Raw genomic sequence first — 24,473 nt, forward strand, 5'->3', positions numbered from 1 at the left:
CCTGCTTCATGACGGTGTGAAGGCAGATTGCAATCGTCTGCTCAGCTCGCCAATGGCAGGCTGCATTTCCCACCATCGGTCGGCGGGGAGCTAATTGTAATACATCAGCATATAATTAAAAGGGCATCCCGCTAGGCTCTTGGAACCCTGCCATATTGTCTGACTACGTTGGCGGGAAAGCATGCCGACGTGTTTCACCATAGCCCACAGGCGATGAGCACTTGGCGGCCTTCACTTGGGGAACTGTGGTGAGTGAGCAGCAGCATTCTCCACAGCTTGCCTGTTGTTTACAGGCCTCAGGTGCTGGGGGGCAGTGGCAACTGATGCCTGGCCCCAGAGGCGACTGCTGAGGAGGCGGGGGGGGGGATGTGTCTGGGGGCAAATGCTGGCCAGCCTCGGAGATGACTGTTAAGGTTGGGGGGTATCATCGGAGGCAAGGACTGACCAGTCTTGGAGGTGACTGCTGGGGTGGGGGGGTGGTTCAGTGCTGCCCTGGCGCAGGGTAAGCAACAGAAGTAGCAACGCATTAGGGACACCTGTATAAACTGAGCATGACTCTGCAACTGAGACAGATCAGGCGCAGCCACAGTGATATGATTGGGGTCGGGCTCCTAGCCTGCCCGCCCATGCGAGCAACGCGGAGGCAACAAAGGGCCACCAAGCACTCCATACCTTACCATCCCCTCACCTCGGCCATCCACTGCCCCCCACTCCGGCCGCCCATTCCCCCCACCCCCACCCCAGCACTGACTTCGAGTCCGCCACCACTTTATTGGACCGTGGAGCAGTTGGGCTTCACACATTGTACAATCTCCCCACCAACACTGGCAATGTAGCAGTTACTGCTGGAGGTGCTCACAGCCCCTTGCAATCTCAGCATCCCGGCTTGGACCAGTGTCTCCCATGTCACAGGTTGACAGGGCAGCCATGCAGCGCACTCACCTCTGGCCATCTGAGGGGTAACCTCCGGGAAGCGTTAAGGGGCTGTCACACAGGGCCAGGAAAGGTGCTAAGTACAGCCATGATAACCACGTCTCTCTCTCCTTCATGCTGCAGGAGGACCACTTCAGGATCATGGATTCTGGTGAACTAGCTGTATACCTGATGTGTGATGGTCTACATAGACCGCAAAAGACGGAGGAGAAAGTGACTGAGGCTCCTGGCTACGCAAAGACAGGAGCAGCAACTTCACGAAGAAGGGACAGCAGGAGTTCCTGCGTACACTGCCCAGGGGTAACAGCAAGAAGTGACTGTTCAACGCCTAGCAACACCCAGGGTCTATAGACGCTGCCTGCCATTCCTGCAGATGACTGAGAACCAGTCGCCGACGACTGCGCATGTCTAGGGACCTGGTGGCTCACATCTGCAACTTAATGCAGGGCACCAAGGGGACAAGGAGGGCATGGTGAAAGTGACCGTGATGCTCAATTTCTATACCAGTAGCTCCTTTCAGGGCTCCACAGGTGACTTCCGTGGGATTTCACAATCTTCCACCTACAAGCACATCCATGAGGTCATGGATGCATCTTCTCCATGGCACACAACTTTGTGCATTTCGCCCAGGACCAGGACAGCCAGGATGCAAAGGCCATTGCATTCGCCCTGATCTCGGGATTCCCACAGGTGTAGGGTGCGATTGGCTGCACTCATGTGGCACTCAGGTCTCCATCACTACGTTCGGTGGACTTCATCAACTGCAGGGGCTTCCACTCACTGAACATGCTGCTGGTTTGTGACCACCAGAAACGCATCCTGCAGGTGTGCGAACGGTTTCCAGGGACTGTGCACAATGCCTACGTCCTGAGTCACTCGCAGATCTCTGCAGTCTTTCAGGGTCCACAGAGGCTGCAGTATTGGCTCCTTGGGGACAAGGGCCACCCGCAGAGGCTGTGGCTGATGACACCCATGCAGTGGCATCAGACTGCAGCAGAGCGATGCTATAATGAGGCCCATGCTGCAGCTTGCAACGTGATGGAGCAGACCATCAGGATGCAGAAGATACAGTTCTGGTGCCTGGACCAGTCTGATGGAGCTTGCAAAACAGTCCGCAGAGAGTGTCATGCATCATCATCATCTGCTGCGCCCTTTACAGCCTGGCGCTGTAATGGGGAGAGGAGCTGGCTGAGGAGGAGTTGGAGGAGCTGCATGTCTCCTCCGATGAGGAAGACACCAACAGGGATGAGGGTGAGGGGGTCCTCGGTGGTGACAATGACAGGGATGAGGCTCTCGCACTGGCTAGACAAGGAGGTGCACTGGGGTGGCCCTCATCATTGCCAGATTTGTGGAGGAAGATCCTCACATCACAGTTGTGAAAGTTTGACTCCAGTCTGGCTTGTGGCAGCGCCAATACCCTCTGTGAGAATTCTCCTGTCATGGAGATGCAGTGGAGACCCTAATAATTGCTCGATCGCAGAAGGATGATGGCAACATGCAGTGAGGACACTCGATTGATCTTCACATAGCCTCTGAGAATATTTGACTCCTGTATGGCAGAGGGCAACTCGCTTACGCTCCATCTCAGAGACGCAGACATGAAACCTTAGAAGCATCTGATGCTGTGTCCACCTACAGCATCTCAGCCCTTCAGGAGCTGGTGCACAGCATCACTAGTCGCAGATGCTGGTGTGATGGGGGCCAGCCCCACCTTAAATGTGGTGAGAGCACACAGAGGGAATGAAAGAACTCTGTGGTGCCAGCCCACTACATTCTGGTAACAATGACCAGCACTGCCAAGGTACAGGCATCAGTAACGTTTCCAGGGAGTGTGAGGCGGGACTATCACTGTGGCCTGAAGGCTGCACAGAGCACAGGGAAGAGGACGTGGACTGAGACACCTGCCTTTTATCTTGTGCAGAAACGTTTCACATCTGAATGACAAGAACAGTGTTCATCAGAACTAGGAGCCACAGGCAGGGTTAAAGTCTTAGGAGTTTATTGACAATAGTGAACAATATGCACAAATGATCAACACCTGTGCCCAGACTGTGCAACTACTCTTATCTAACTTTCCTAACCCTGCTGCTACATCTTGGTGCTCCCCGGATATTCACAGTGGAAGTGGAGGCAGCCTGCTGACTGTGACGCCCTGTCTGTGATGACCTTGGCGGGCGTCCTCTGAAGGGCCGAGACTTGGAGGGCGCTGGCCTGCTTTCAGAATCCTGCTGTGTGGCAGTGGCACCCTCCTCAGCCTGTGAAGCTGGAGCTGCAGAGGTCACAGGGAGGTGGGATTTGGATGGGCCGGTCACTCTCAGAGTCACCTAGGTAGATAGCCCCGGAATGTGCACCTGCTGATCCTCTTCCCTATGGGTGCCCAAGGGCCCCTGGCTGACTCTGTGAGCGGAAGGGGTAGCTGGAGTGAGATCGAGCTGCCCAGCACCCCTCTCGCGTACACACTGTTGGGGGCCAACTATGTCATCAGCGATGGAGTTAAGCCTGCGCAGCAATGCTGGAGTGATGTCCTGGACCAAGGTCTCCATGCAAGTCACCATCCTGCCAACGTTGGCCTCAGTGCATTGTAATGACGGTGCTATGGCCTCAGCCTGAAGATGGATGGACTCCTCCATCGTGCCTTGCAATCTGAAGAGTGCCACAGACATCCCTTCCTGATGTTCCCTAGGTTGCCTTTGCAGCTCCATCAACTGTGACACGACTGAGTTCATTGGCTCGTCATCTTACTTGGACTCAGCAATGTTCTGACCTCCAGCAGTGCTCCGAGTGCCAGGGACCTGGGAGGTCTCTGCCTCTGCCCGCTGTAGATCAGAAAGTGCAATGTGCTCACCAGATTGTGATCCTGAGGCTGCTCTAAAGATAGGTCCCACTGGGATGTGTGTCTCTGCGCTGGTGGAGGGTGTGGATGAGCGCTGTGCCGGGACTTCAGGGAGCTACCTTCAGATTCCTCTTCAGAGGTTTCTTCGGAGCTTGATTAGAGGCCCTGGGTCATGGACTCAGTAAACTGTTTGGCAGATGTGCCTGTGAAAGCAAGAGGAGATAATTAGTTCATGACTGTGGCCTGTGAAAAAGGACCCATCACTCAAGCATGGTTATCTGATGGATGTTGCACTGCTGGATCTTCACTTGGTAGAGCAGCGCCAATCTCATCTTCAGCACAAGACCAGTCCTGGTCATCACTGGCCAGCTGGATGGCTGTGTTTTCAAATTCTGTCAGAACTTTGATCTCCAGCATCCCTCCACTTGTCTGCGACCTTTCCCTTCTGTTGTGTGCCAGTTTGTCCTGCATAGGTAGAGATGGGGAATGTGTATCAGGACACCTGCTGGGCCAGATGATAAGTATATCTGGCCTGTGTGAGTGGTGAGTGGTCCTCTGGATAGGATGAGGACAATGACAGTGTGTGTTCAAGAGTGAATGTTAATGACCCTTGCACTGGCAGTGAATGAGGACCCTGCGGATGTGTGATGGGGTTGTGAGTATGTGAGTTGGGAGTGATGAAAAGAGTGACTTACCCTGGCGGAACAGAGGAGATCATTCATCCTTTTGCGGCACTGGGTGGCTGTCCTCCTGTGCAGGGCATTTGTGCTGACCATCACTGCCACCGCCTCCCTAGCTGAGTTGGTGACTTTGCTGCCCATCCTGTGGCCAGGGCAGGGATAGAGCACATCCTGGCGGGCCTCCACAGCATCCTGCAGATGCTTGAGGGACCCATCGTTGAAGTAGGGGGCTGCAGTCTTTTTTCCTTTGCTGGCCTTGTCTCCCAGGCAGCGGTGGTGAGCTGATGGCAATGAGCACTTTGCTGGCGTCTGCCTTTTAAAGTGTGATGCAACAGTGGGGTGATGGCGGGCGGGCAAATGACAGGCCACTCGCCATGGAGATGACATGTTTCGTGGGAGTGAATAAATAATGAGGTGGGCTCGAGACAATACGGAGTGAAAACCTGCCATTTTCGTCAGTGGATAGGACTCCATTTTACTTGCCCGCTACCACATTTCGTGCAATTCTGGGACAATTCCGCCCATTGTTCCATCTAACGCAGCTGAAGGATGCAACTACATCATATCACACTAACGACAGACCACATACTGATTTTGCATCTGTGTATAATCATGACCCACAACAAAATAGAAAGAACCTTCGTGGGAGAAGCACAGCTGGTATTCACACACTAACACTGTATGAGGAGATGTGCCAACCTCTTCTCCTGCTGTTTATTTCCTCATTATATTCTCTCATTTACTTGCTGAGGACAAATAATTTACTATGACACTCATCCTATTGGCAGCAATATGTGAAAGTATCTTATAAGGGTACTAAAATAAAATCTCTTCCCTTTCTTTTTCCCTAGGTGTGCCAGAGAAAGTCAAGATAGTAACCCCAGAACTGCTCCAAACCACTCATTGTCACTCATTCTATCCAACACAAGAACCAATTCAGGTTACTCTACTAGTGTTTTGGGGAATGCAGTGTTAAAACTATGGAACAGGAACGCTCGTTATGACAGAGGGGAAACATGGACATGACATCAGAAATTGTCAGCTTGTGCTACTCCTAGGCTAATGAACCCAGGAACCTGGAGCTCATGGGATGTGATTTGAAAAGAAGAATGTTGCTCTTTTAGTGCAATTATTTGTTTTATGGATGTGACAGTTACTAATAAGGTCAGCATTCATTCCCCATTCTTAATTGCCTTTGAGAAGGTGGCAGTGAGCTGCCTCTTGGATCACTGCAGTCCATGTGGTGTATGTATACCCACAGTGTTTTCATCTGCAGCAATTTGATATAAATGAGTAGCTTGCTAGGCCATTTCGAAAGACAGTTAAGAGTCAACCACAAGGTCGTGGGTTTGGAGTCACTTGTAGGCAGATTTCCTTCTCTAAAGGACATTAGTGAACCAGATGGGTTTTCACAACAATCAATGGTATTGTGATCATTATTATTGAGACTAGCCTTTTATTCCAGATTTAATAATTAATCCCCCCAAAGCGCCATGGTGGCATTTGAACTCATGTCTCCAGGCCTCTGCATTAATTGTCCAGTAACATTACCACTACACTACCATCCCCCTGGAGACTGTGTCAAACTGCATGCTTTTATTGTTATTTGCTCTTGGGATGTAGCATCACTAACAAAGCTGGTATTTATTACCCATCCCTACATATCCTTGAGCAGGTGGTGGTTACCCACCTTCTTGAACCGCTGCAGTCCATGGGGTGCAGGTACACCCACATCTAAGATTTTGACCCAGCAACAGTGAAGGAACGGCTAAATATTTCCAAGTCAGGATGATGTAGAGCTTGTGGAAATTTGTATGTGGTTGTGGTCTCATGATCTCTTGCCCTTGATCTGTGGTTTTGGAAGGTGCTTTTGAAGGATACTTGGAGAGTTGTTGCAGTGTGTCTTGTAGATGGCATACACTGCTAACCCTGTGTGCTGGTGGTGGAGAGAGTGAATATTTAAGCTGGTGGATGAGGTGACGATCAAGTGGGCTACTTTATCCTGGATGGTGTCAGGTTTCTTGAGTATTGTTGGAGCTGCATTCATCCAGGTAAGTGGAGAGTATTCCATACACTCCTTGTACGTGGTGGACAGGCTTTGGGGATGCAGAATTCCAAGCCTCTGACCTGCTCTTGTAGCCACAGTATTTATTTGGCTGCTTAGTTAGGTTTCTGACCAATGGTAATTCCCAGGATGCTGATGGTGGAGGGTTCAGCGAAGGTAATGCTATATATCAAGTGGAGGTGGTTAGATTCTTTTTTCTAGAGATGGTCATTGCCTGGCACTTATTTGGTGTGAATGTTACTTGCCACTTGTCAGCCCAAGCCTGAATGTTAAGCAGGTCTTCCTTCATAAAGACGCAGACTGCGTCAATATCTCAGGAATTACAAATGGTACTCAACACTGTGCAATCATCAGTGAATATTCTCACTACTGACTTCATGTTGGATGGAGGATGATGAAAGAGCTGAAGATGATTGGGCATAGGACACTACCCTGATGAACTTCTGTAGAAATGTCCTGGGACTGAGATGAATGGCCACCAATAACCACACCCATCTTCCTTTGTGTTAGGTATGATTCCAACCAGTGGAGAGGTTTGCCCCTATTCCCATTGACTTCAATTTTGCCAGGGCTCCTTGATGCCACACTCAGTCAAATGTTGCCTTGATGTTTAAGGCAGTCATTCTTACCTCGCCTCTGGAATTCAGCTCTCTTGTCCTTATTTAGGGTCTGGAGCCGGGGATGGGGGGGAGGGGGTGCATGGTGGCCTGAACTTGGCATTGGTGAATTAATGCCACTTGATAGCACTGTCGAGGACATCTTCCTTCACATTGCCGATGATTGAGAGTCGACCGATGGGGTGGTAATTAGCTTGATTGGATTTGTCCTGTTTTTTGTGGTTAGGTCATACCTGGGTAATTTTCTACCTTTTTGAGTTGATGCCAATGTTATAGTTGTACTAGAACAGCTTGCAGATGGACATGGTTAGTTCTAGAGCATATGTCTTCAGTGCTACAGCTAAAATATTGTCAAGGCCCATAGCCTTTGCTGTATCAAGCACTTTCAGCAGGAGGTGGTTCAAAAACATGTAAAGTTTGGCAACTCTAAGAAACCACCCCCCCAACCCATGCCAAAGACTCTGTCATTTGGATACGCCCATATGGTGCAAACTGGTAATATGGATGCCTGAAACTCGAGATAATAGATTTGGCAGCCAAAAGGTGTGGCTATGGGTACCCGTATGGGTCCTAGCTATGCCTGTCTTTTTGTGGGGTATGTGGAGCATTCCCTTTTCCAGTCCTACTCAGGTCCCCTCCCACAATCTTTTTCTGATATATTGATAACTGAATCAGTGCCACTTCTTGCTCTCATCCACAACTGGAAAAGTTCATCAATTTTGCTTCCTATTTCCACCCTTCTCTCACATTCACATGGTCCATCTCTGACACTTCCCTTCCTTGACTTCTCGGTCTCCATTTCTGGAGATAGACTGTCTACTAAAATTCATTACAAGCCTCTCAGAGGGTTGTGAGACTTTGGAATTCTATTCTTCAAAAGGTGGTTAAGGCAGTCTTTGAAAATTTTTAAGGCAGAAGAAGATAGATTATTGATAAGCAAGGAGGTGGAAGGTTATTGGGAGTGGACAGGAATTGAGGTTAAAATTAGATCAGCCATGATCTTATTGAATGGCAGAGCAGGCTTGAGGGGCAAACTCCTGTTTCTAATCTGTATGTTCGTATGTCACATCTGTTCTGCTGATGCTACCTTCCACCACGGTGTTTCTGACATGCCTTCCTTTCTCCTGAACTGAGGATTCCTCCGCACTGTGGTCAACAGGGCCTTCAAGCACATCCAACCCACTTCCCGCACTTCTGCCCTCACCCCTTTCCCTTCCTCTCAGAACTACAATAGGATTCCCCTTGTCCTCACTTTCCTCCCCACCAGCCTCTGTATTCAAAGGATTATGCTCTGCCAATTCCACCATCTCCAGCATGATGCCACCACCAAAACAATCCTCCTCTCCTGTCCCCTGTCAGCATCCCAAAGAGAGCTTTCCTTCCATGACATGCTGGTCCCCTCCTCTATCACCCCCAACACCTCATCCCCTTCCCATGGCACCTTCCCATGCAATCGCAGGAGGTATAACACCAGTCTCTTTACCTCCTCTCCCTTCACTGTCCAAGGCCCCAAACACTCCTTCCAGGTGAAGCAGTGAATTGCTTGAACTTCTTTCAATTTAGTCTAATGTATTTGCTGCTCACAATGTGGTCTCTTCTACACTGGGGAGACAAAACGCAGACTGGATGACCACTTTGCTGAACACCTCTGCTCAGTCTGCAAGCATGACCTGGCCTTCCAGTCACTTGCCATTTCAATCACCATCTTAATCACATTTCTGTCCTCGGCCTGCTGCAATGCTCCAGTGAAGCCCAACGCAGCTGGAGGAGTAGCATCTCATGTTCCAATTAGGCAACTTAAAGCCTTCTGGACTCAACATTGAGTTCAACAATTTCAGACCATGAAATCTGTCCTCCATTTTTTTATTTCTTTTCCCCAAGTGCCAGTTTGTATCTTGTTTTCATGCTTATGCTTTCAGAACTGACCTTTATTCTGCTATTAACATCTATTCTGGACCAATGCTTTGTTTCTTTACTACTACCATTACTACTCCCTTTGCCTGGTACTTAATCTCCCACAGCCTCTAACCTATCCTTGACCTTCCCTTTTGTTCCACCTGACCCCCTTCCCCTGCTTTTTTAACAGCATAAAACCCATCACATTTCTACCTCTTTTCAATTCCAAAGAAGGGTCATTTTTGGACTCGAAATGTTAACTCTGTTTCTCCGTAGATGCTGCCAGACCTGCTGAGTTTTTCCAGCGCTTTCTGTTTTATTTCAGATCTCTAGCATCCACAGTATTTTGCTTTATTGTATTATATAGGAACAACCTTTAAGTAGGGCACCATTGACCCGATTGGTACAAAAGCAAAATACTGCGAATGCTGGAAATCTGAAATAAAAACAGAAAATACAGAAAATACTGAAAATACGCAGCAAGAATACTGTAGTAGAAAATCAAGGGGCAAAAGGGAGAGAGGAACTTAAAACAATCATGATCACAAGAGAAAAACACTAAGTAAGCTAATGGGACTAAAGGCTGAAAAGTCTCCTGGACCTGATGTCTTGTATCCTAGCATCTTAAAAGAAATGGCTGCAGAGATAGTTAATGTATTGGTTGTAATCTTCCAAAATTCCCCAGATTCTGGAAATGTCCCAGTGGATTGGAAAACTGCAAATGTAACGCCTCTATTCAAGAAAGGAAGGAGACAGAAAGCAGAAACTATAGGCCAGTTAGTCTAATATCTGTCACTGGGAACATGTTAGAATCCAAAGGAAGTAGCAACAAGACACACAGAAAATCATAATAAAACTATGTTCACTCTGCATAATTGTATGGAATCATGTTTGACAAAGCTATTAGAGTTTTTTGAGGATGGAACAAGCAAGGTAGATAAAGGGGAACCAATAGATGTAGTGTATATGAATCTCCAAAAGGCATTCAATAAGGTGCCACATAAAAGATTAATACACAAGATAAAAGTTCATGGTGTTGGGGGGTGATATATTAGTATGGATACAGGATTGGCTACTTAACAAGAAACAGAGATTCAGAATAAATGGGTCATTTTCAGGTTGGCAAATGGTAACTAGTGGAGTGCCACAGGGATCAGTGTTGGGGCATCAACTATTTGTGATCTATGTTAGTTTCTAGGATGAAAGGAGCAAGTTTATTGTAGCCAAATTCGCTGACAATACAAAGATAGGAGGAAAGCAAGTTGTGAGGAGGACACAGAGTCTGCAATTGGATACAGATAAGTTAAGTGAGTAGGCAAAAAATTGGCAGATGGAGTATGGAAAATGAGAAGCTGTCCACTTTGGTGGGAATTATAGAATGAGGAATATTATTTAAATGGAGAGAAACTACAGAATGCTATAGTACAGAGGGATCTGGATGTTCTTGTATATGAAATGCAAAAAGCTCTCATGCAGATGCAGCAAGTGATTAGGGAGGTAAGTGCAATGTTGGCCTTTATTGCAACAGGGACGCAGTATAAAAGTAGGGAAGTCTTGTTACAATTGTACAGGGCATTAATTTACCTCTGGTACGCTGCATACAGTTTTGGTCTCATTATTTAAGGAGGGATATACTTGCATTGGAGGAAGTTCAGAGAAGGTTCACTAGGTTGGTTTCTGGGCTAAATTGGTTTTCTTATGAGGAAAGATTGAGCAGTTTGGACCTATACTCATTGCAGTTTAGGAGAATAAGAGGTGATCTTATTGGCACATATAAGATTCTGAGGGAGCTTGACAGATAGGCCTTGAGAGGATGTTTTCCCTCGTTGATGAATCTAAAACTAGAGAACACAGTTTCATAGTAATAGGTATCACATTTAAAATGCAGGTAAGGAGAAATTTCTTCTCTCAGGGGTTAATCTTTGGAATTTACTACCAGAGAGCAGTGAAAGCTAGGTCATAAATATCTTTGAGGCTGAGTTAAACTGATTTTTGATCTACAGGGGTGTCAAAGATTATGCTGGTAGGCAGGAAAGTGAAATTGAAGCCACAATCATTTCAGTCATGATCTTATTGAATGATGGGGCAGGCTTGAGGGCCAATTGGCTTACTCTTGCTCCTATTTCTTTTGTTCTTATTTTCAGGTCCAACAGCCTCTGTGGAGAGAGTAACAGAGTTAACGTTCATATCATCGACCTGAAACGTCAACTTGTTTCTCTCTCTATTGATCTAATTGGTGTAATTTTCCTGCCTATCAGAGACCATGGTGAGGCAGTGCCCAGCAGCAAGAGCAGCATGACTAATTATGTGACTTACAAGAGATTCCTATGCACAGACAGCCATCTCATGTACTTTCACTAGTGAGATAGCATCTAGACAGGCATAATAAGGTGCACATTGTATACTTACACCAAGTGAAGTACCATGGAAGCAAATATTATACACACACATGGCATGGTTTGAGACTAAAGATGTGATTTCACTTAGGTTGTACAAGCAAAGAGTTTTCTCACAAGGGTATTCAAAGAGGGATATTAAATCTGCAAAAACAGGATATTTATGAGCCATCTGGGAGATTGAAGCCATGATAAGTGAAGATCTGTTGACACCTATACGACATATAACATATATTTGATTTATTGCAGCATACAAAAATGTAAGGAGGAAAGTTAATGAAGTGGGAATATTGCACTAGTAGAAGGTCTTCTATATACGACTGCTTGCCAAATGGTTCTTATAGCCAACATCAGATTTTGATATTTAATCAGCATATTAAAACTTATAACAAAAAGAAAAATTGCTGGAAAAACTCAGCAGGTCTGACAGCATCTGCAGAGAGGAATACAGTTAACATTTCGAGTCCGTATGACTCTTCATCAGAACTAAGGAAAAATAGAAATGAGATGAAATATAAGCTGGTTGAGGGGGGTAGAGGGCCAGTGATAGGTGGAGGCAAAGACGAGATTGCCAAAGATGTCATAGACAAAAGGACAAAGGGGTGTTGATGGTGGTGATGTTAGCTAAGGAATGTGCTAATAGGTGACATTAAGGGTAGAAAGCAGGACGAGCAAGTGACAGATAGCCCTAATGGGGCTGGGGTGGGGGGAAGGGATCGAAATAGGCTAAAAGGGGGAGATAAAACAATGAATGGAAAAACATTTAAAATAATAAAAATAGGTGGGAAAAGAAAAATATATTAAAAGATATAAATTATTGGAAAAAGGGGGATCGGAAAGGGGGTGGGGATGGAGGAGAGAGTTCATGATCTAAAGTTGTTGAACTCAATGTTAAGTCTGGAAGGCTGTAAAGTGCCTAGTCGGAAGATGAGGTGCTGTTCCTCCAGTTTGCGTTGAGCTTCACTGGAACATTGCAGCAGGCCAAGGACGGTTATGAGAGCAGGGTGGTATGTTGAAATGGCAAGCGACAGAGAGATCTGGGTCATGCTTGCGGGTATTAAAATTTATACCTGCTTTTTTAAGGCTGGAGTTTCCTGTCTTTCTCAAAACCACAAACAACAATGACTGAATGGAAAACCTAGGCTACGGCTGTTCAGCAGTCCAACATATTTGGTTTGTTGTTGTGCTTGAAATGTTCAAGGACTGGAAACAAACAAAGCAAGGTGGGAAGGGGTAAACATGTCCTATTCAGGGTGAATGAGTGATGGTAAAAGGAGTGGAAGGTTGAGTGTGTGTGGTAATGCCAAGGCAAGATTGTGGGTGTTGAGGTGCTCACTTGACACAGGCAAATTTCCCTCGTCTTCAGTGAGGGATGCATACAAGCCCAGAGTGTCCAAGGCTCTCTGCTCATGGCATAGTGTGGGGGGTGGTTGTGAAAATCAGGATCCCCTCCTTTTGGGGTTCCTCTGATGACCTTGAGCCTCTTCTGAGTGTTATATGCCAAATTAACCTACACGTTAAGTAAATGAGGGTTAGGCTTGCAGTTAAGGGGTGTGGCAAAAGTAATGGAAGAGGTGAGGTAAGGGATGAGTAGGTTTGCAAGTATGGCTTAGTGGCGGCATTTGTTTTGGGGTGCTGCAAGGTGGTTGTTAGGGTGGTGTATAACCATAGTACAGGGGTTGTGGTGTCCTTAAGTAGTGGAGTATGAAGCGTTAATGGTGTGCATTTTTCTTTAAGAGGGTCAAGAGTATGATGATGTCCAGATGAGAAAGGAAGAAAGGAACAGAGCACTATGGGCCTTTCCTTGCCTGCCCTGGTCAAGCCTTTGACTTCTTCTGGTATTGCTGTGTGAGGGAGTTGGCATTAAGTGTTCTCCCCAGAAAGTGAGGCTGATACGATGGGTTTCTTGCTGTGTGATACACCAGATTTGACTCAATTGTCCCTCCTGCCTTCCACTTCTTCCAGTCTTCTTGTGAAAATTCTCAGCAATTTGAGGGCACTGGCTTGTTATAATGCTTCTTGGGCACAGTTAGCCTGCGACTGGTCATAGTTCCGGCAAGGGCACCTCAGGTAAAGGTAGGAGACAGCCTGACTGGATCAAATGGAAAGTAAGGTAAAAATCTCTGCAGCTTCCCCTTGCTGTCCCAAATCATCCTGTGCTAAAAGCACCTGAGGTCTATGCTGCTCACAGTACTTTTACAATGTAATTACACTACACCTACTGCCACTATATATACAATTTAACCAACCAGGAAAATTCTGTGCTACTTCCCCTGCTGGTGTTATTTTCAGGCACTGTAACAGCACCTTGGACATAGAGAAAATTCAGAGCCCAATGTTGACCAGTAGTTGGCAGATGTGGCAGAGCACCCAGTTTGCAGTAAATTAAGGTGGATAGAAGATGAAGGTTGTTGAATATTCTTATCAATTTCATATGTGAGCACAAACCTTTGTTGTAAATCAGGAAATTAGATTTGTGCTCATTAAAAAAGATAAATAGTTCAGCCGATTATTAAGGTGAATTGGTCCTAAAGTGTGTTGGTGATCAAGGGTTTTTTTAAGGGGAACAAGATGCTGTAAGCATTTTCATTGTAACTACACTTAGAGGAACTCTACATGGTGATTTTTTTTCCACATTTCAAATGCATTTTATTTTCTTTACAAACTTTTAACGTAGAATCAGACCAGATTTGCACAAAGTACGGCAGCAGGCTGGAAAAATGGTGATCTGGACCATTCCTGTGCTGACGATGAGGTCGGCTTTGAGGGTCCAGCAGTGCAACATCCATCAGACAACCATGCTGTGAGTCAGTTATCCCATTCCGCAGGCCCCTGTCATGCGTTTATTATCTTTCTTTGCTTTCACAGGCACATCTGGAAAACAGCCGAGGGGGTGCAATACCCAGGTCGTCGACTCAAGCCCCAGATGCACCTTGGAAGAACAATCTGATGACAACCTCATTGAAGACCTGTACAGCGCTCACCCACACCAGCACAAAGACATGCATCTCAGTGGGACCTAGTTCTAGAGTAGCCTCGGGGTCACAATCTGGTAAGCATATCGTACTGTCTGATCCACTGCAGGCAGCGACAGAGACTTCCCAGGTCTCTGGCATTCAGAGGACTGCTGGAAGCCAGAAATCTGCTGAGTCCGAGTCACATGAGGAGCCTCTAGACTTGGTCATGTCTCAGTTTCTGGAGCTGCAAAGGCAACCTCGGGAACATCAGGAAGGGATGTCCCTGCACTCCTCAGATTGCAAGGCATAAGGCAGGAGTCCATCTGCCTTCAGTCTGAAGTGAAAGCACCAGCATGCCAATGCATTGGGGTAGGATGGCAACCACCATGGAGACCTTGGTACAGGACATCAGTCCTGCCCTGCTGCGCATTGCTGACATATGAACATACGAAATAGGAGCAGAAGTAGGCCATTCAGCTCCTTGAGCCTGCTCCACTATTCAATAAAATCTTGGCTGATCTGTATGTGTTTCGAATTCCATTTTCCCATCTACCACCAATAACCTTTGATTCCCTTGCCTAACAAGAATCTATCTACCTCCACCTTAAAAATATTCAATGCCCACCACTTCCACCGTCTTCAGAGGCAGAGAGTTCCAAGGTTGCATAACCCTCTGAGAGAAAAGGTTTCTCCCCACCTCTGTCCTAAAAGGGTGACCCTTAATTTTAAAACAGTGTTCCCTGGTTCTGGACTCACCCGCAAGAGGAAACATCCTTTCCATGTTCACCTTGTCAAGACTGTTCAGGACCTTATATACTTCAATCAAGTCACCCCTCACTCTTCTAAACTCCAGTGGAAATAAGCCCAGTCTGTCCAACCTGTCCTCATAAGACAATCTGGTCCTTCCAGGTATCAATCTGGTAAACCTCCTCTGAACCGCCTCCAATGCATTTACATCCTTTCTTAAATAAAGAGACCAAAACTGCATACACTGTACAAGACGTGGTCTCACCAATGCCCTGTATAACTGAAGCATAACATCCTTACATTTATGTTTATTTCCTCTCACATTCCATTAGACTTCTTAATTACTTGTTGTACCTGTAAATTAACTTTTTGTGACTCATGCACTAGAACATCTAGATCCCTCAGAATTTTGCAGGCTCTCTCCATTTAAGTAATACTCTGCCTTTTCATTCTTCCTGCCAAAGTGAACAACTTCACATTTTCCCACATTATATTCCATCTGCCAGATTTTTGCACATTCACTCAACCTATCTATATCCATCTGAAACCTTCTTATATCCTCTTCACAACAAACTTTCCTACCTATCTTTGTGTCATCCACAAATTATATACTTCAATCAAGTCACCATCAAGTCTCTTCTAAATTCCACCATAGTTAGCCTCCAACTTGAAAGGGGTGCGGGGCAGCTTGTTCTCTCCAGCTACCCCTTCTTCTCAAGGAGTCAGCCAGCGGCCCTCAGGCACCCATAAGGAGAAAGATCAGTGGGTGCATATCCCGGGGCCATCCACCCAGGTGACTCTGGGAGTGCTGGCTCATCTGAATCCCCTCTTCCTGTGACCCCAGCATCTCCAGCCTCCACAGGCTGAGATGGGTGCCACAGCCACACAGCAGGACTCCAAAAGCTGGCTGGAGCCCTCCAGGTGTCAACCCCCCAGAAGATGCCCTTCAAGATCATCACAAGCAGGGCATGGCAGTCAGCAGCCTGCCTCCTCCTCTGCTTTGGATGCACCAAGGCATAGCAGCAGAGTAGGAAGGTTAAGGAGATGCAGTTGCACAGCCTGGGCAGGGGGGTTAATCACTTGTACTTAATGTTCATTATTCTAAATAAACTCCCAAGAGTGTCTCCTTCACATGGCTCCTTGTTATGATGAACAGTGTTCGTATCACTCAGATGTGAAACCTTGGTTCCTGCACAAGATAAAGGCAGATATCAGGCCAGGGCCTCTTCCTCGTGTAGTCTGTAACCTTCAGACCAAAGTGATGGTTCGACTTAACACTCACTGGACACATTAGTGAAGCCTGCACCTCAATAGTGCTTGTCATTTCTGCCACAATATTGTAGACAGGTGTCACAGAGTTCTGTCATTCTCTATGTGTGCTCTCAGCACCTCTAAGATGGGGCTGGTCCCCCATCTTTTCAACATCTGTAACCGGTGATGCTGTGCTCCTGAAAGGTCAGGTGCTGAAGGCTGACAAAGGATCAGGTACATTTAAAGTTTCATAGTTGCATCGCCATGAAATTCTGATCACATCCTGATCACAGAGTGCAATTGAGCTGCCCTCAGCTAGACAAGAGTTAGATATTCACAGAGGAAATCTGAAGATCTATGGAGTGCCCTTACTGCACATTGTCATCATTCTCCTGGTATCTAGTAACAATTAGGGTCTCCGCTGTGTCTCCATAGCATGAGCCTGAGCACGGAGGGTATGTGCACTGCCATCAGCCACACAGGAGACAAACATTCACAAATGCAAGGTGAGGATGTCAGGACTGTCCTCACTGCATCTCGTCATCATCCTCCAACAGTCTTGCAGCTATGGGGGTCTCCAAGGTGCACCTGCCTTACCTGGCCATTGCACTTCGCCTCATCACTAGCATCCTCACCTTTGAGGACCTCATTACTGTCATCCCCTTTGACATCCTCCTCATCAGATGATACATGCAGCTCCTCCTCAGCCAGTTCCTCCCTGCTTTGCAGTACCAGGCTGTGAAGCACGCTGCAAGCAATGATGATGCATGACACCTTCTGGGGACTGTATTGCAGTGCTCCACCGAACCGGTCAAGACACTGGAACCTTATTTTCAAAATGCCTAGAGTTTGCTCCACCAAAGTCTTGATCATGGCATGAGCCTCATTGTACTGTCGCTCTGCTGCAGTCTGAAAATGCCACACAGACGTCATCAGCCACGTCCTCTGAGGGTTACCCTTGTCCCTGAGGAACCAACCCTGCAGCCTCTGTGGACCATGGAAGATGTCAGAGATCTGAGGCCTGCTAAGGATGTCGGAGTCATGGATGCTCCCTGGGAATCCTATGCAGAGCTGCAGGATGTGTTTGTGGTGGTATATTAAGTGTGTGGAAGCCTTTGCAGCTGACATAGCTGACAGCTCATTGCCACAGAGATCTGAGGGCCATGTGAGTCCAGTTGATGCCACACCGCACCTGTGGAAAACCTGAGATCTGCACAAATCCCAGCATCCTTGCTTCTTGGGTTTCCTAATCTAAGGCAGAATGAACAAAGCTCTTTGCCTTGGTAAAGATGATGCCCTTGACCTCCTGGATACACTTGTGCGTGGAGGTTTACGAAATCTGTGAAGCCCTGGAAGGAGCCTGGCGTAAAAATTGAGCACCGCGGTCATTTTCATGGCCATGGGCAGTGGATGCCCTCCATGTCCCTGTGAAGTCAAATCCTGCAGCAGGTAGCATATGTGGCCGACCAGTTCCCTAGACACTGGTTTTTCAGTCATCTCCAGGAATGAGAGGCACCATCTATAGACCCTGGGTCTAGCGAGGAGCCTACAAGTGGCAGCTTGCTGTGGATCTTCAGCTGCGTGTGCAGTAGCCCCTGCCACTCCTTCATCTTGAGGAAGGTGCTCCTCTCTTTGCTGAGCCAGGTGCCTCCGCTGCTCACTTCTTCTACTTCTCTGGTCTCTGTAAGCCATGAAGCCTACTGCTTAATCACCAGGCTCCATGATCCTGATGTTGTCCTCCTGCTGAATCAAAGAGAGAGATGCATGGGTTAGCATATATGCCTAAGAACCTCTCTTGGCAAAGCCTGAAGGCCCCTTCATGCATGCAGTAAAGTGCTGGTCACCACTCGGATGGTTACTGTGCAGTTTGCTCATCGGCCGTCTGAAACCCCACCCACCCCTGCCCAACTCCACTTGACAGATTGGCAGCAGCTTCGGCCATTGGACTGCATGCTGTGTTCTCAGCTCAGGTGTAGGCATTCTCCTAACCCGCACTGCAAGTCTGCACTGTTCGTTTGAACCATAATGGATTCTGCTCCACACTTTAATAAAGACATTGCAAGAGGCTGTGAGCATCTCCACCAGGGGCTGTGCCTTGGCCAATTTTCGCAAGGGGATTGTACTACTTGCCCAGTTGGCCAATTGCTTTGCTGCATCTTAAAACGCACATTAATTTGCAGCCTGCACCTGAAGAGTGAAATGTTCTGGAGCATTAGGTGGCCATTTCATTTTTTACGTTGCTTGAGTGGGCAGTAAAGCTTCAGAGGCCCAAGTCCAAGCATGTCAATGGAGCTGCAGCTGAATGGTCTCAGCATCAGCAATCAACATTTCCATTTCAAGCACAGAGTAGATTAGATACAGGGTAAAATATCGTACCCTGTTCCAGTTATAACTGATTTCACACAAGATCCTTATAATTGTGCCAGACAAGACATTTTCAATCTCTGGTCCAGCGGTAACTAGGCATTGTGCAAGTTCATCTTATCTGCCTGTGCTCAAATGGAAGAATTCAGTACCTACATCCCTCATTTAAGCATCAAATTCATAGTAAACAAATTAAACACAACGGGTGTAATTTTCCATGCCCACTGGCATCAGGCATCATGGCGGCATGAGTGGACAAAATGGCAGGAAGGCCAAAAATCAATTTCACAACTTCATGAAACCAGTTTGCAATTGTCCGCTCCGCCTGTCAATAGTGGGCTTCCTTTCCCGTTGCCGCACATCAGGAACTTCATTTTAATACATCTGCATATCATTATAAGCCCTGCTCGCTGGAGTCACCCTCCCCCGCTGGATCATCTGGGCACAGTGACGTTTTTCACAACTGTACATAAGCAACGTGCACTTGGCAAGCTGCACTTCACTCAGGACTTCGAGGCTCGTTGGCACTTGCAGTCATCAGCACCAGGCTTTGCAGGCAGCACCACATCGCTTTTAAGGGGGCTCACAGGGAGGTCCCTAATTACAAGACCAGCCGTAATGCAGAGTGGCTTTTCATCGGCTGCGGGGCTATAGTTTGCTTGGGGAAGGGGGAGCAGGGGCATCAGGCAAGGGAAGAGGCTGCAGGGCTAAGGCATTACTGGGAAATGGGGCTATCCCAGGGTGTGTGTGGAGATATATATTGGTCTGTGAAAGTGGCTTCAAGAGGGTAAAAATTGAGAAGGCTTTCTCCAAAGGAGATGAGGCCAGATGGAGATGTGAGGGTGTGTGTGAAAGAATACGTGGTGATGTCTCTTGAGCTGGCAGTGAGTGAGATGAATATGTGATGATGTTGTGTGTGTGTGAGTTTGGAGAGATGAGATGGTTGCCTTCCACTGGCGACACAGATGAGATCATTCATCCTTTTTCTCCACTGGATAACAAGCCTCTTCGGTGCAGCATTGGCATTGACCACCTCTGCCTCGGCCTCCCAAGCCAGAGTGATGACACTGATGGGCTTCCTGTGGCCAGATCATGGGTAGAGGACATCACAGTGGGCTCCAAAGGTGTCCAGAAGTTGTCCCAGGGATGCCTCATTAGTTCAGGGGCTGCAGTCTTTTTGCCTTTCAGGGCCATGCCCTCTGTGCAGCAGTGCTGGGCTGGAAACACTGAGCAATGTGTGAGTGACTACACTTTACATATGGTGCCTGGCGTGAGGAAGCAATGAGGTGACGGTGTGGTGGGCGAATCAGAGGACCCCCGCCATCGAAACAGTCTCTTTCCTAGGAATGCATGATTAAAGAAGCTGGATTGGGATGACACAGCGTGAAAAGATGTCATTGCGACCAGCAGGTAAAATGTTCTTTTTCCCGCCCGCCACTGCACTTAGTGCAATTCTGTGACGATTCTGCCCAACATCAACAAATACATAGCTGCACTAGTGCCTATAATTATATGTAAAAGATTGCTTCTATTGCAAGAAAAAGGCTATGCCTGGATACTTGTTACTAATATACACCAAAGGGCTAGCAAAGCTAATGGCAGTACCAGTCGGTTGCAGTCTCTAGCCTGTCTCCATCTTCTTCCAGGATGTTGCAATGTTAATATATGAGGATAGTGCCCATGACACAGAGACAAAAGGTGAAGACTATTTTGAGCTTTATTTCTGAGTAATTAAACTTGAGTGAAAACAAACATTTCTGGAGAATAAATCACAATATAGAAGCAAAAAATACATCCATATTTTCAGAGCATATTGGATCATAACAGATTTTATTAATGGCTGCAGGATCTTGATTCTCTGCTGCAATGCTTTCATAATTAAAACAAAATACCTATTTTTCCGACAGAACTTCACACTCTTATACACATTAAAACATAAGTTCCTTGTGCGAAAACCAATAGCAAAATGTGGATTACCAGTACCAAAAACCAGTGGTAGAACTCACTTGCAGGCTAAGATAAATAGTACGGTTGTCCCCAAGCAAATTCTTGAATCCACTGATCCTGCCCCGAACCTACCTGTCTGACGGCAAAGATTCTCCCCTTCAATCTTGTGTTATTTCTGGGTCTGTTGTAGACCATATTGATAGTAAATTATTGCTATGACAGTCAACAACTCCATTATCATTATGTCATGCAACTGCCTTGGACACTACAAGGTAAAGTATATGGACTTGGTATTTTCTCATCTGGCAAATTCTATAATCTCATACTGAAAGAATAAGGAAAATTCTGCTTACATATGGTCTTGCCTACCTAACAACAGCTATTCCAGAGAAGAAAGTAATTAATTGTGTGAGGCTGCTTGAGATATGAAAAGGCACAAGATGAAAGCAAGTATTTCTTTTTGTTCAAATAAACTCACAGCTTATCTTCCCAATGGCTAGTTGATTTTGAACTGTAAAACAAAAGCCTGAATCTGACTTTGGAAATTAATCAAATTCCATTTTAATTTTTAAGTAAGTCTTGTGTGAATTTTTCATGGACTATGTTAATAAAAAAAAGTGGAAAGAAAGGAAGTAAATATCGATGGAATATTTCAAAAGGAAGTCAACTTTAGTTTTAAAAAATGTCAATAAGCACAGTTTAAATCATGGTGAGTATTTTTGTGAAATAGGAAATTTGATTAAAAAAGGATAGGACTGCTATCCAAACCAATCCACAAGCTCGACAATTCAAAAGATAATTCTTCAGCTGCATGAACTATGTTGCTACGATCATCTGCCTTTTGCCAATGATAAAGCATTTTTTCTGTACAAAACTACTTGCCCATCTATTTGAAATAACTAAACACTGGTAGAACTACTTGAAAGAGATAAATTAGCAATATTACAAGAAAAAGTATTTCATCTGGGTTTTCTTTATGAAGAGAATTTGATTATAATTGTTTGATACACTTTTCTCTGAGAGGATGTAAGTGAATGCCCTTTTCATATGGTCTTTACGGTCCATGCAGTACTGATTCTTCTAATTGCACCTCCTTATAAAAGGAATTTTTATTTCATATCGAAGAGAAATTTAGATTTACTAAACTGCATTCCTCATCATCTGTACACCTGTTGGAATGGAGTGTCTATAACATGCCAAGAATCAGGATTGATTCCCTGTGCTGGTCAAAATGGCAAAATACTAATGTTTACAAAGTTAAAGTAGAAGAAACAATTGAAGTTTCTACTCTCAAAGTCCAAGGCATCATGCACTGTTATACATTAGCCAATATTCTTTGGGGCTGAGCTTGTAAAAAGAACAGATAAGTTGGGACATTCTTAAGCCACAGACCGATGCCAATCATAGAGCGGATCAAATCCTAGAAATTTAATCAATAACAAAGCATAAAAAGTTGAATATAATGGGAACATCTGAATTCCCTTTTAAAAAGTAATTTATGGAGTCTACTTCAACAATGTTTTGCTGCAGACAATTCGCATTCTAATTGCCTTCTGTGTAAAAATATTGACCTGAAAATTTGTGGGTCACAATCCTAGTCTAATAGTAGGAGATTGCAACCACTGCTGCCCTCTAGCCATACCCTGCTGAAGGTTGTGGAACTAGTAGAAGGGCAGTTAATATTCATGGAGTCAATGGGTGGGTGCCTGCGGCTGGAAAATCTGGAGCTTGGCCACCATTGGGAATTTATTCACACACCACCTCATGACGTCACATTGCTTCCCTCCCTTGAACATCTGTGCAAAGGATGACCCTGTTTTCTTTTTCCAAAGAACATGCAGCGGTGTTAATTGTATATTAATTTTGTGTTTAATTGTATGCAGGAAATGGGCATGAACTGGAAATTGACTTATACTCCTATAAAGAGAAAAAAACTGAAACTGCAGTGTGGGGTTAGGAGGTGCATACTTGTAATATGTAACACTGTAAATAAATGCTTATAAAAGTGCAAAGATTAGTTCTAGTTCTATTCTTCACCAACTGGAGTATGACAAGGAATTCCAGGTCTTAGAAAGCAAATTGAAATTGGCAGGAACACAGTGCAACTGGTTGTTTGCCATTTTCTGGTCTGCTCTACCAGACTCCTGCTGGAGTTATAACAGGGACCCAGTGTCTAGAGTAAATTTAGGGCCATTTTTCTAGCCTCCCCTTTACTTCTTTTTAAGAAGATTTTAACATGCCATTATTCATGGCAAAAAAGATACATATTTCCTCTGCTTAAGCAAACAAAATAGTTTTATTTATCGCATTACTAATGGCATTGTCCTTTAACAAAGAATACATTACTGATACATAGTGGACAGTGGTGAAGCCTCAAGAAGGCTAAAGACCATATGATAGTAAGCTCTGCAACACTTTTTTTTTTTCTGTAGTGGCTTGGTACAACTGAGGGGCTTGCTAGGCCATTGCAGAGCACAGTTAAGAGTCAACCACATTGTGTGGGTCTGGAGTCACATGTAGACCAGACCAGATAAGGACAGCAGATTGCCTTCCCTAAAGATATTAGTGAATCAGGTAGGTTTTTATGACAATCAGATAGTCTGTGATGGTGACAATGAAACTATCTTTTAATTCCAGATTTATTAATATATCGAATATAAATTCCAGCAATTACCATGGTAGTATTTGAATCCATGTTCCAAAAGCATTAACCTTGGTCGCTGGATTACTAGTTTAGTAACATTACCACTACATCACCATCCGTTATGATGCATCAGCACAGCATTAGGTGCCAAAAAGCCGTAACAAAACTGAAGTCAATGGGAAACTCTCCAAAGGTCGGAGTCATACCCAGCCCAAAGGAAGATGGCTGTAGTTGTTGGAGGTCATCCAACTTAGTTACAGGACATCACAGCAGGAGTTGCTCAGGGAGATTGAATTGCTATTGAAATTATTAAATACATGGATTACGAATTTATTTAAACATGTCCTCTTATGTGACTGTGTCACATGAGATGGGACATGTTTTTATATGTAGGAAAACATTATTATTTAATTAATAAAAGCTTTAGGAAACCTCATCCCACTTATGGATGAGGTTTCCTAAAAAACATGAAGGCTGCTTGGCCTTTTCGCCTACCCACCAACCTTAAGGTAGTGTCCTATACCCAACCATCTTCAGCTGCTTCATCAATGACCTTTCCTATGCTACAAGGTCAGAAGTGGGGATGTTCGCTGATGAGTGCACAGTGTTCAGTACCATTTACAACTCCTTAGATATTGAAGCAGTCCACGTACATATGAATGAAGTCCTGGACACCACTCAGGCTTGGAATGATAATTGGCAAGTAACATTTGTTCCACACAAGTGCAAGGCAATAGCCATCTCCAACAAGAGAGAATCTAACCATCTCCACTTTACATTCAATGGTATTACCATTGTTGAATCCCCCACCATTAACATCCTGGGGGGTTACCAATGATCAGAAATCTAACTGGAACAGCCATACTATGGCTAGAAGAGCAGATCAGAGGCTGAGAATACTGTGGTGAGTAAATCACCTCCAGATTCCCCAAAGGCTGTCCATCATCCACAAGGTACAATTCAGAAGTGTAATGGAATACTTTCCACTTGCTTGGGTAAGTCTAGCTCCAACAATACTCAAGAAACTCGACACAACCCAGGTCAAAGCAGCAACTTGATCGGCACCCTCTCCACCACCTTAAACTTCACTTCCTCCAGCACTAACACACAAGTAGCAGCAGTGTGTATCATACACGAGACGCA

General features: G+C 45.6%; 1 pseudogene; it reads left to right on the forward strand.

The window, feature by feature from the left end:
- The window catches only part of LOC121270797, a 48,444-nt pseudogene that overhangs the window by 22,099 nt on the left and 1,872 nt on the right, over window positions 1-24,473 (forward strand).

The sequence above is a fragment of the Carcharodon carcharias genome, chromosome 28 (genome assembly GCF_017639515.1).
Source record: "Carcharodon carcharias isolate sCarCar2 chromosome 28, sCarCar2.pri, whole genome shotgun sequence".
In the NCBI taxonomy this organism is placed as follows: domain Eukaryota; kingdom Metazoa; phylum Chordata; class Chondrichthyes; order Lamniformes; family Lamnidae; genus Carcharodon; species Carcharodon carcharias.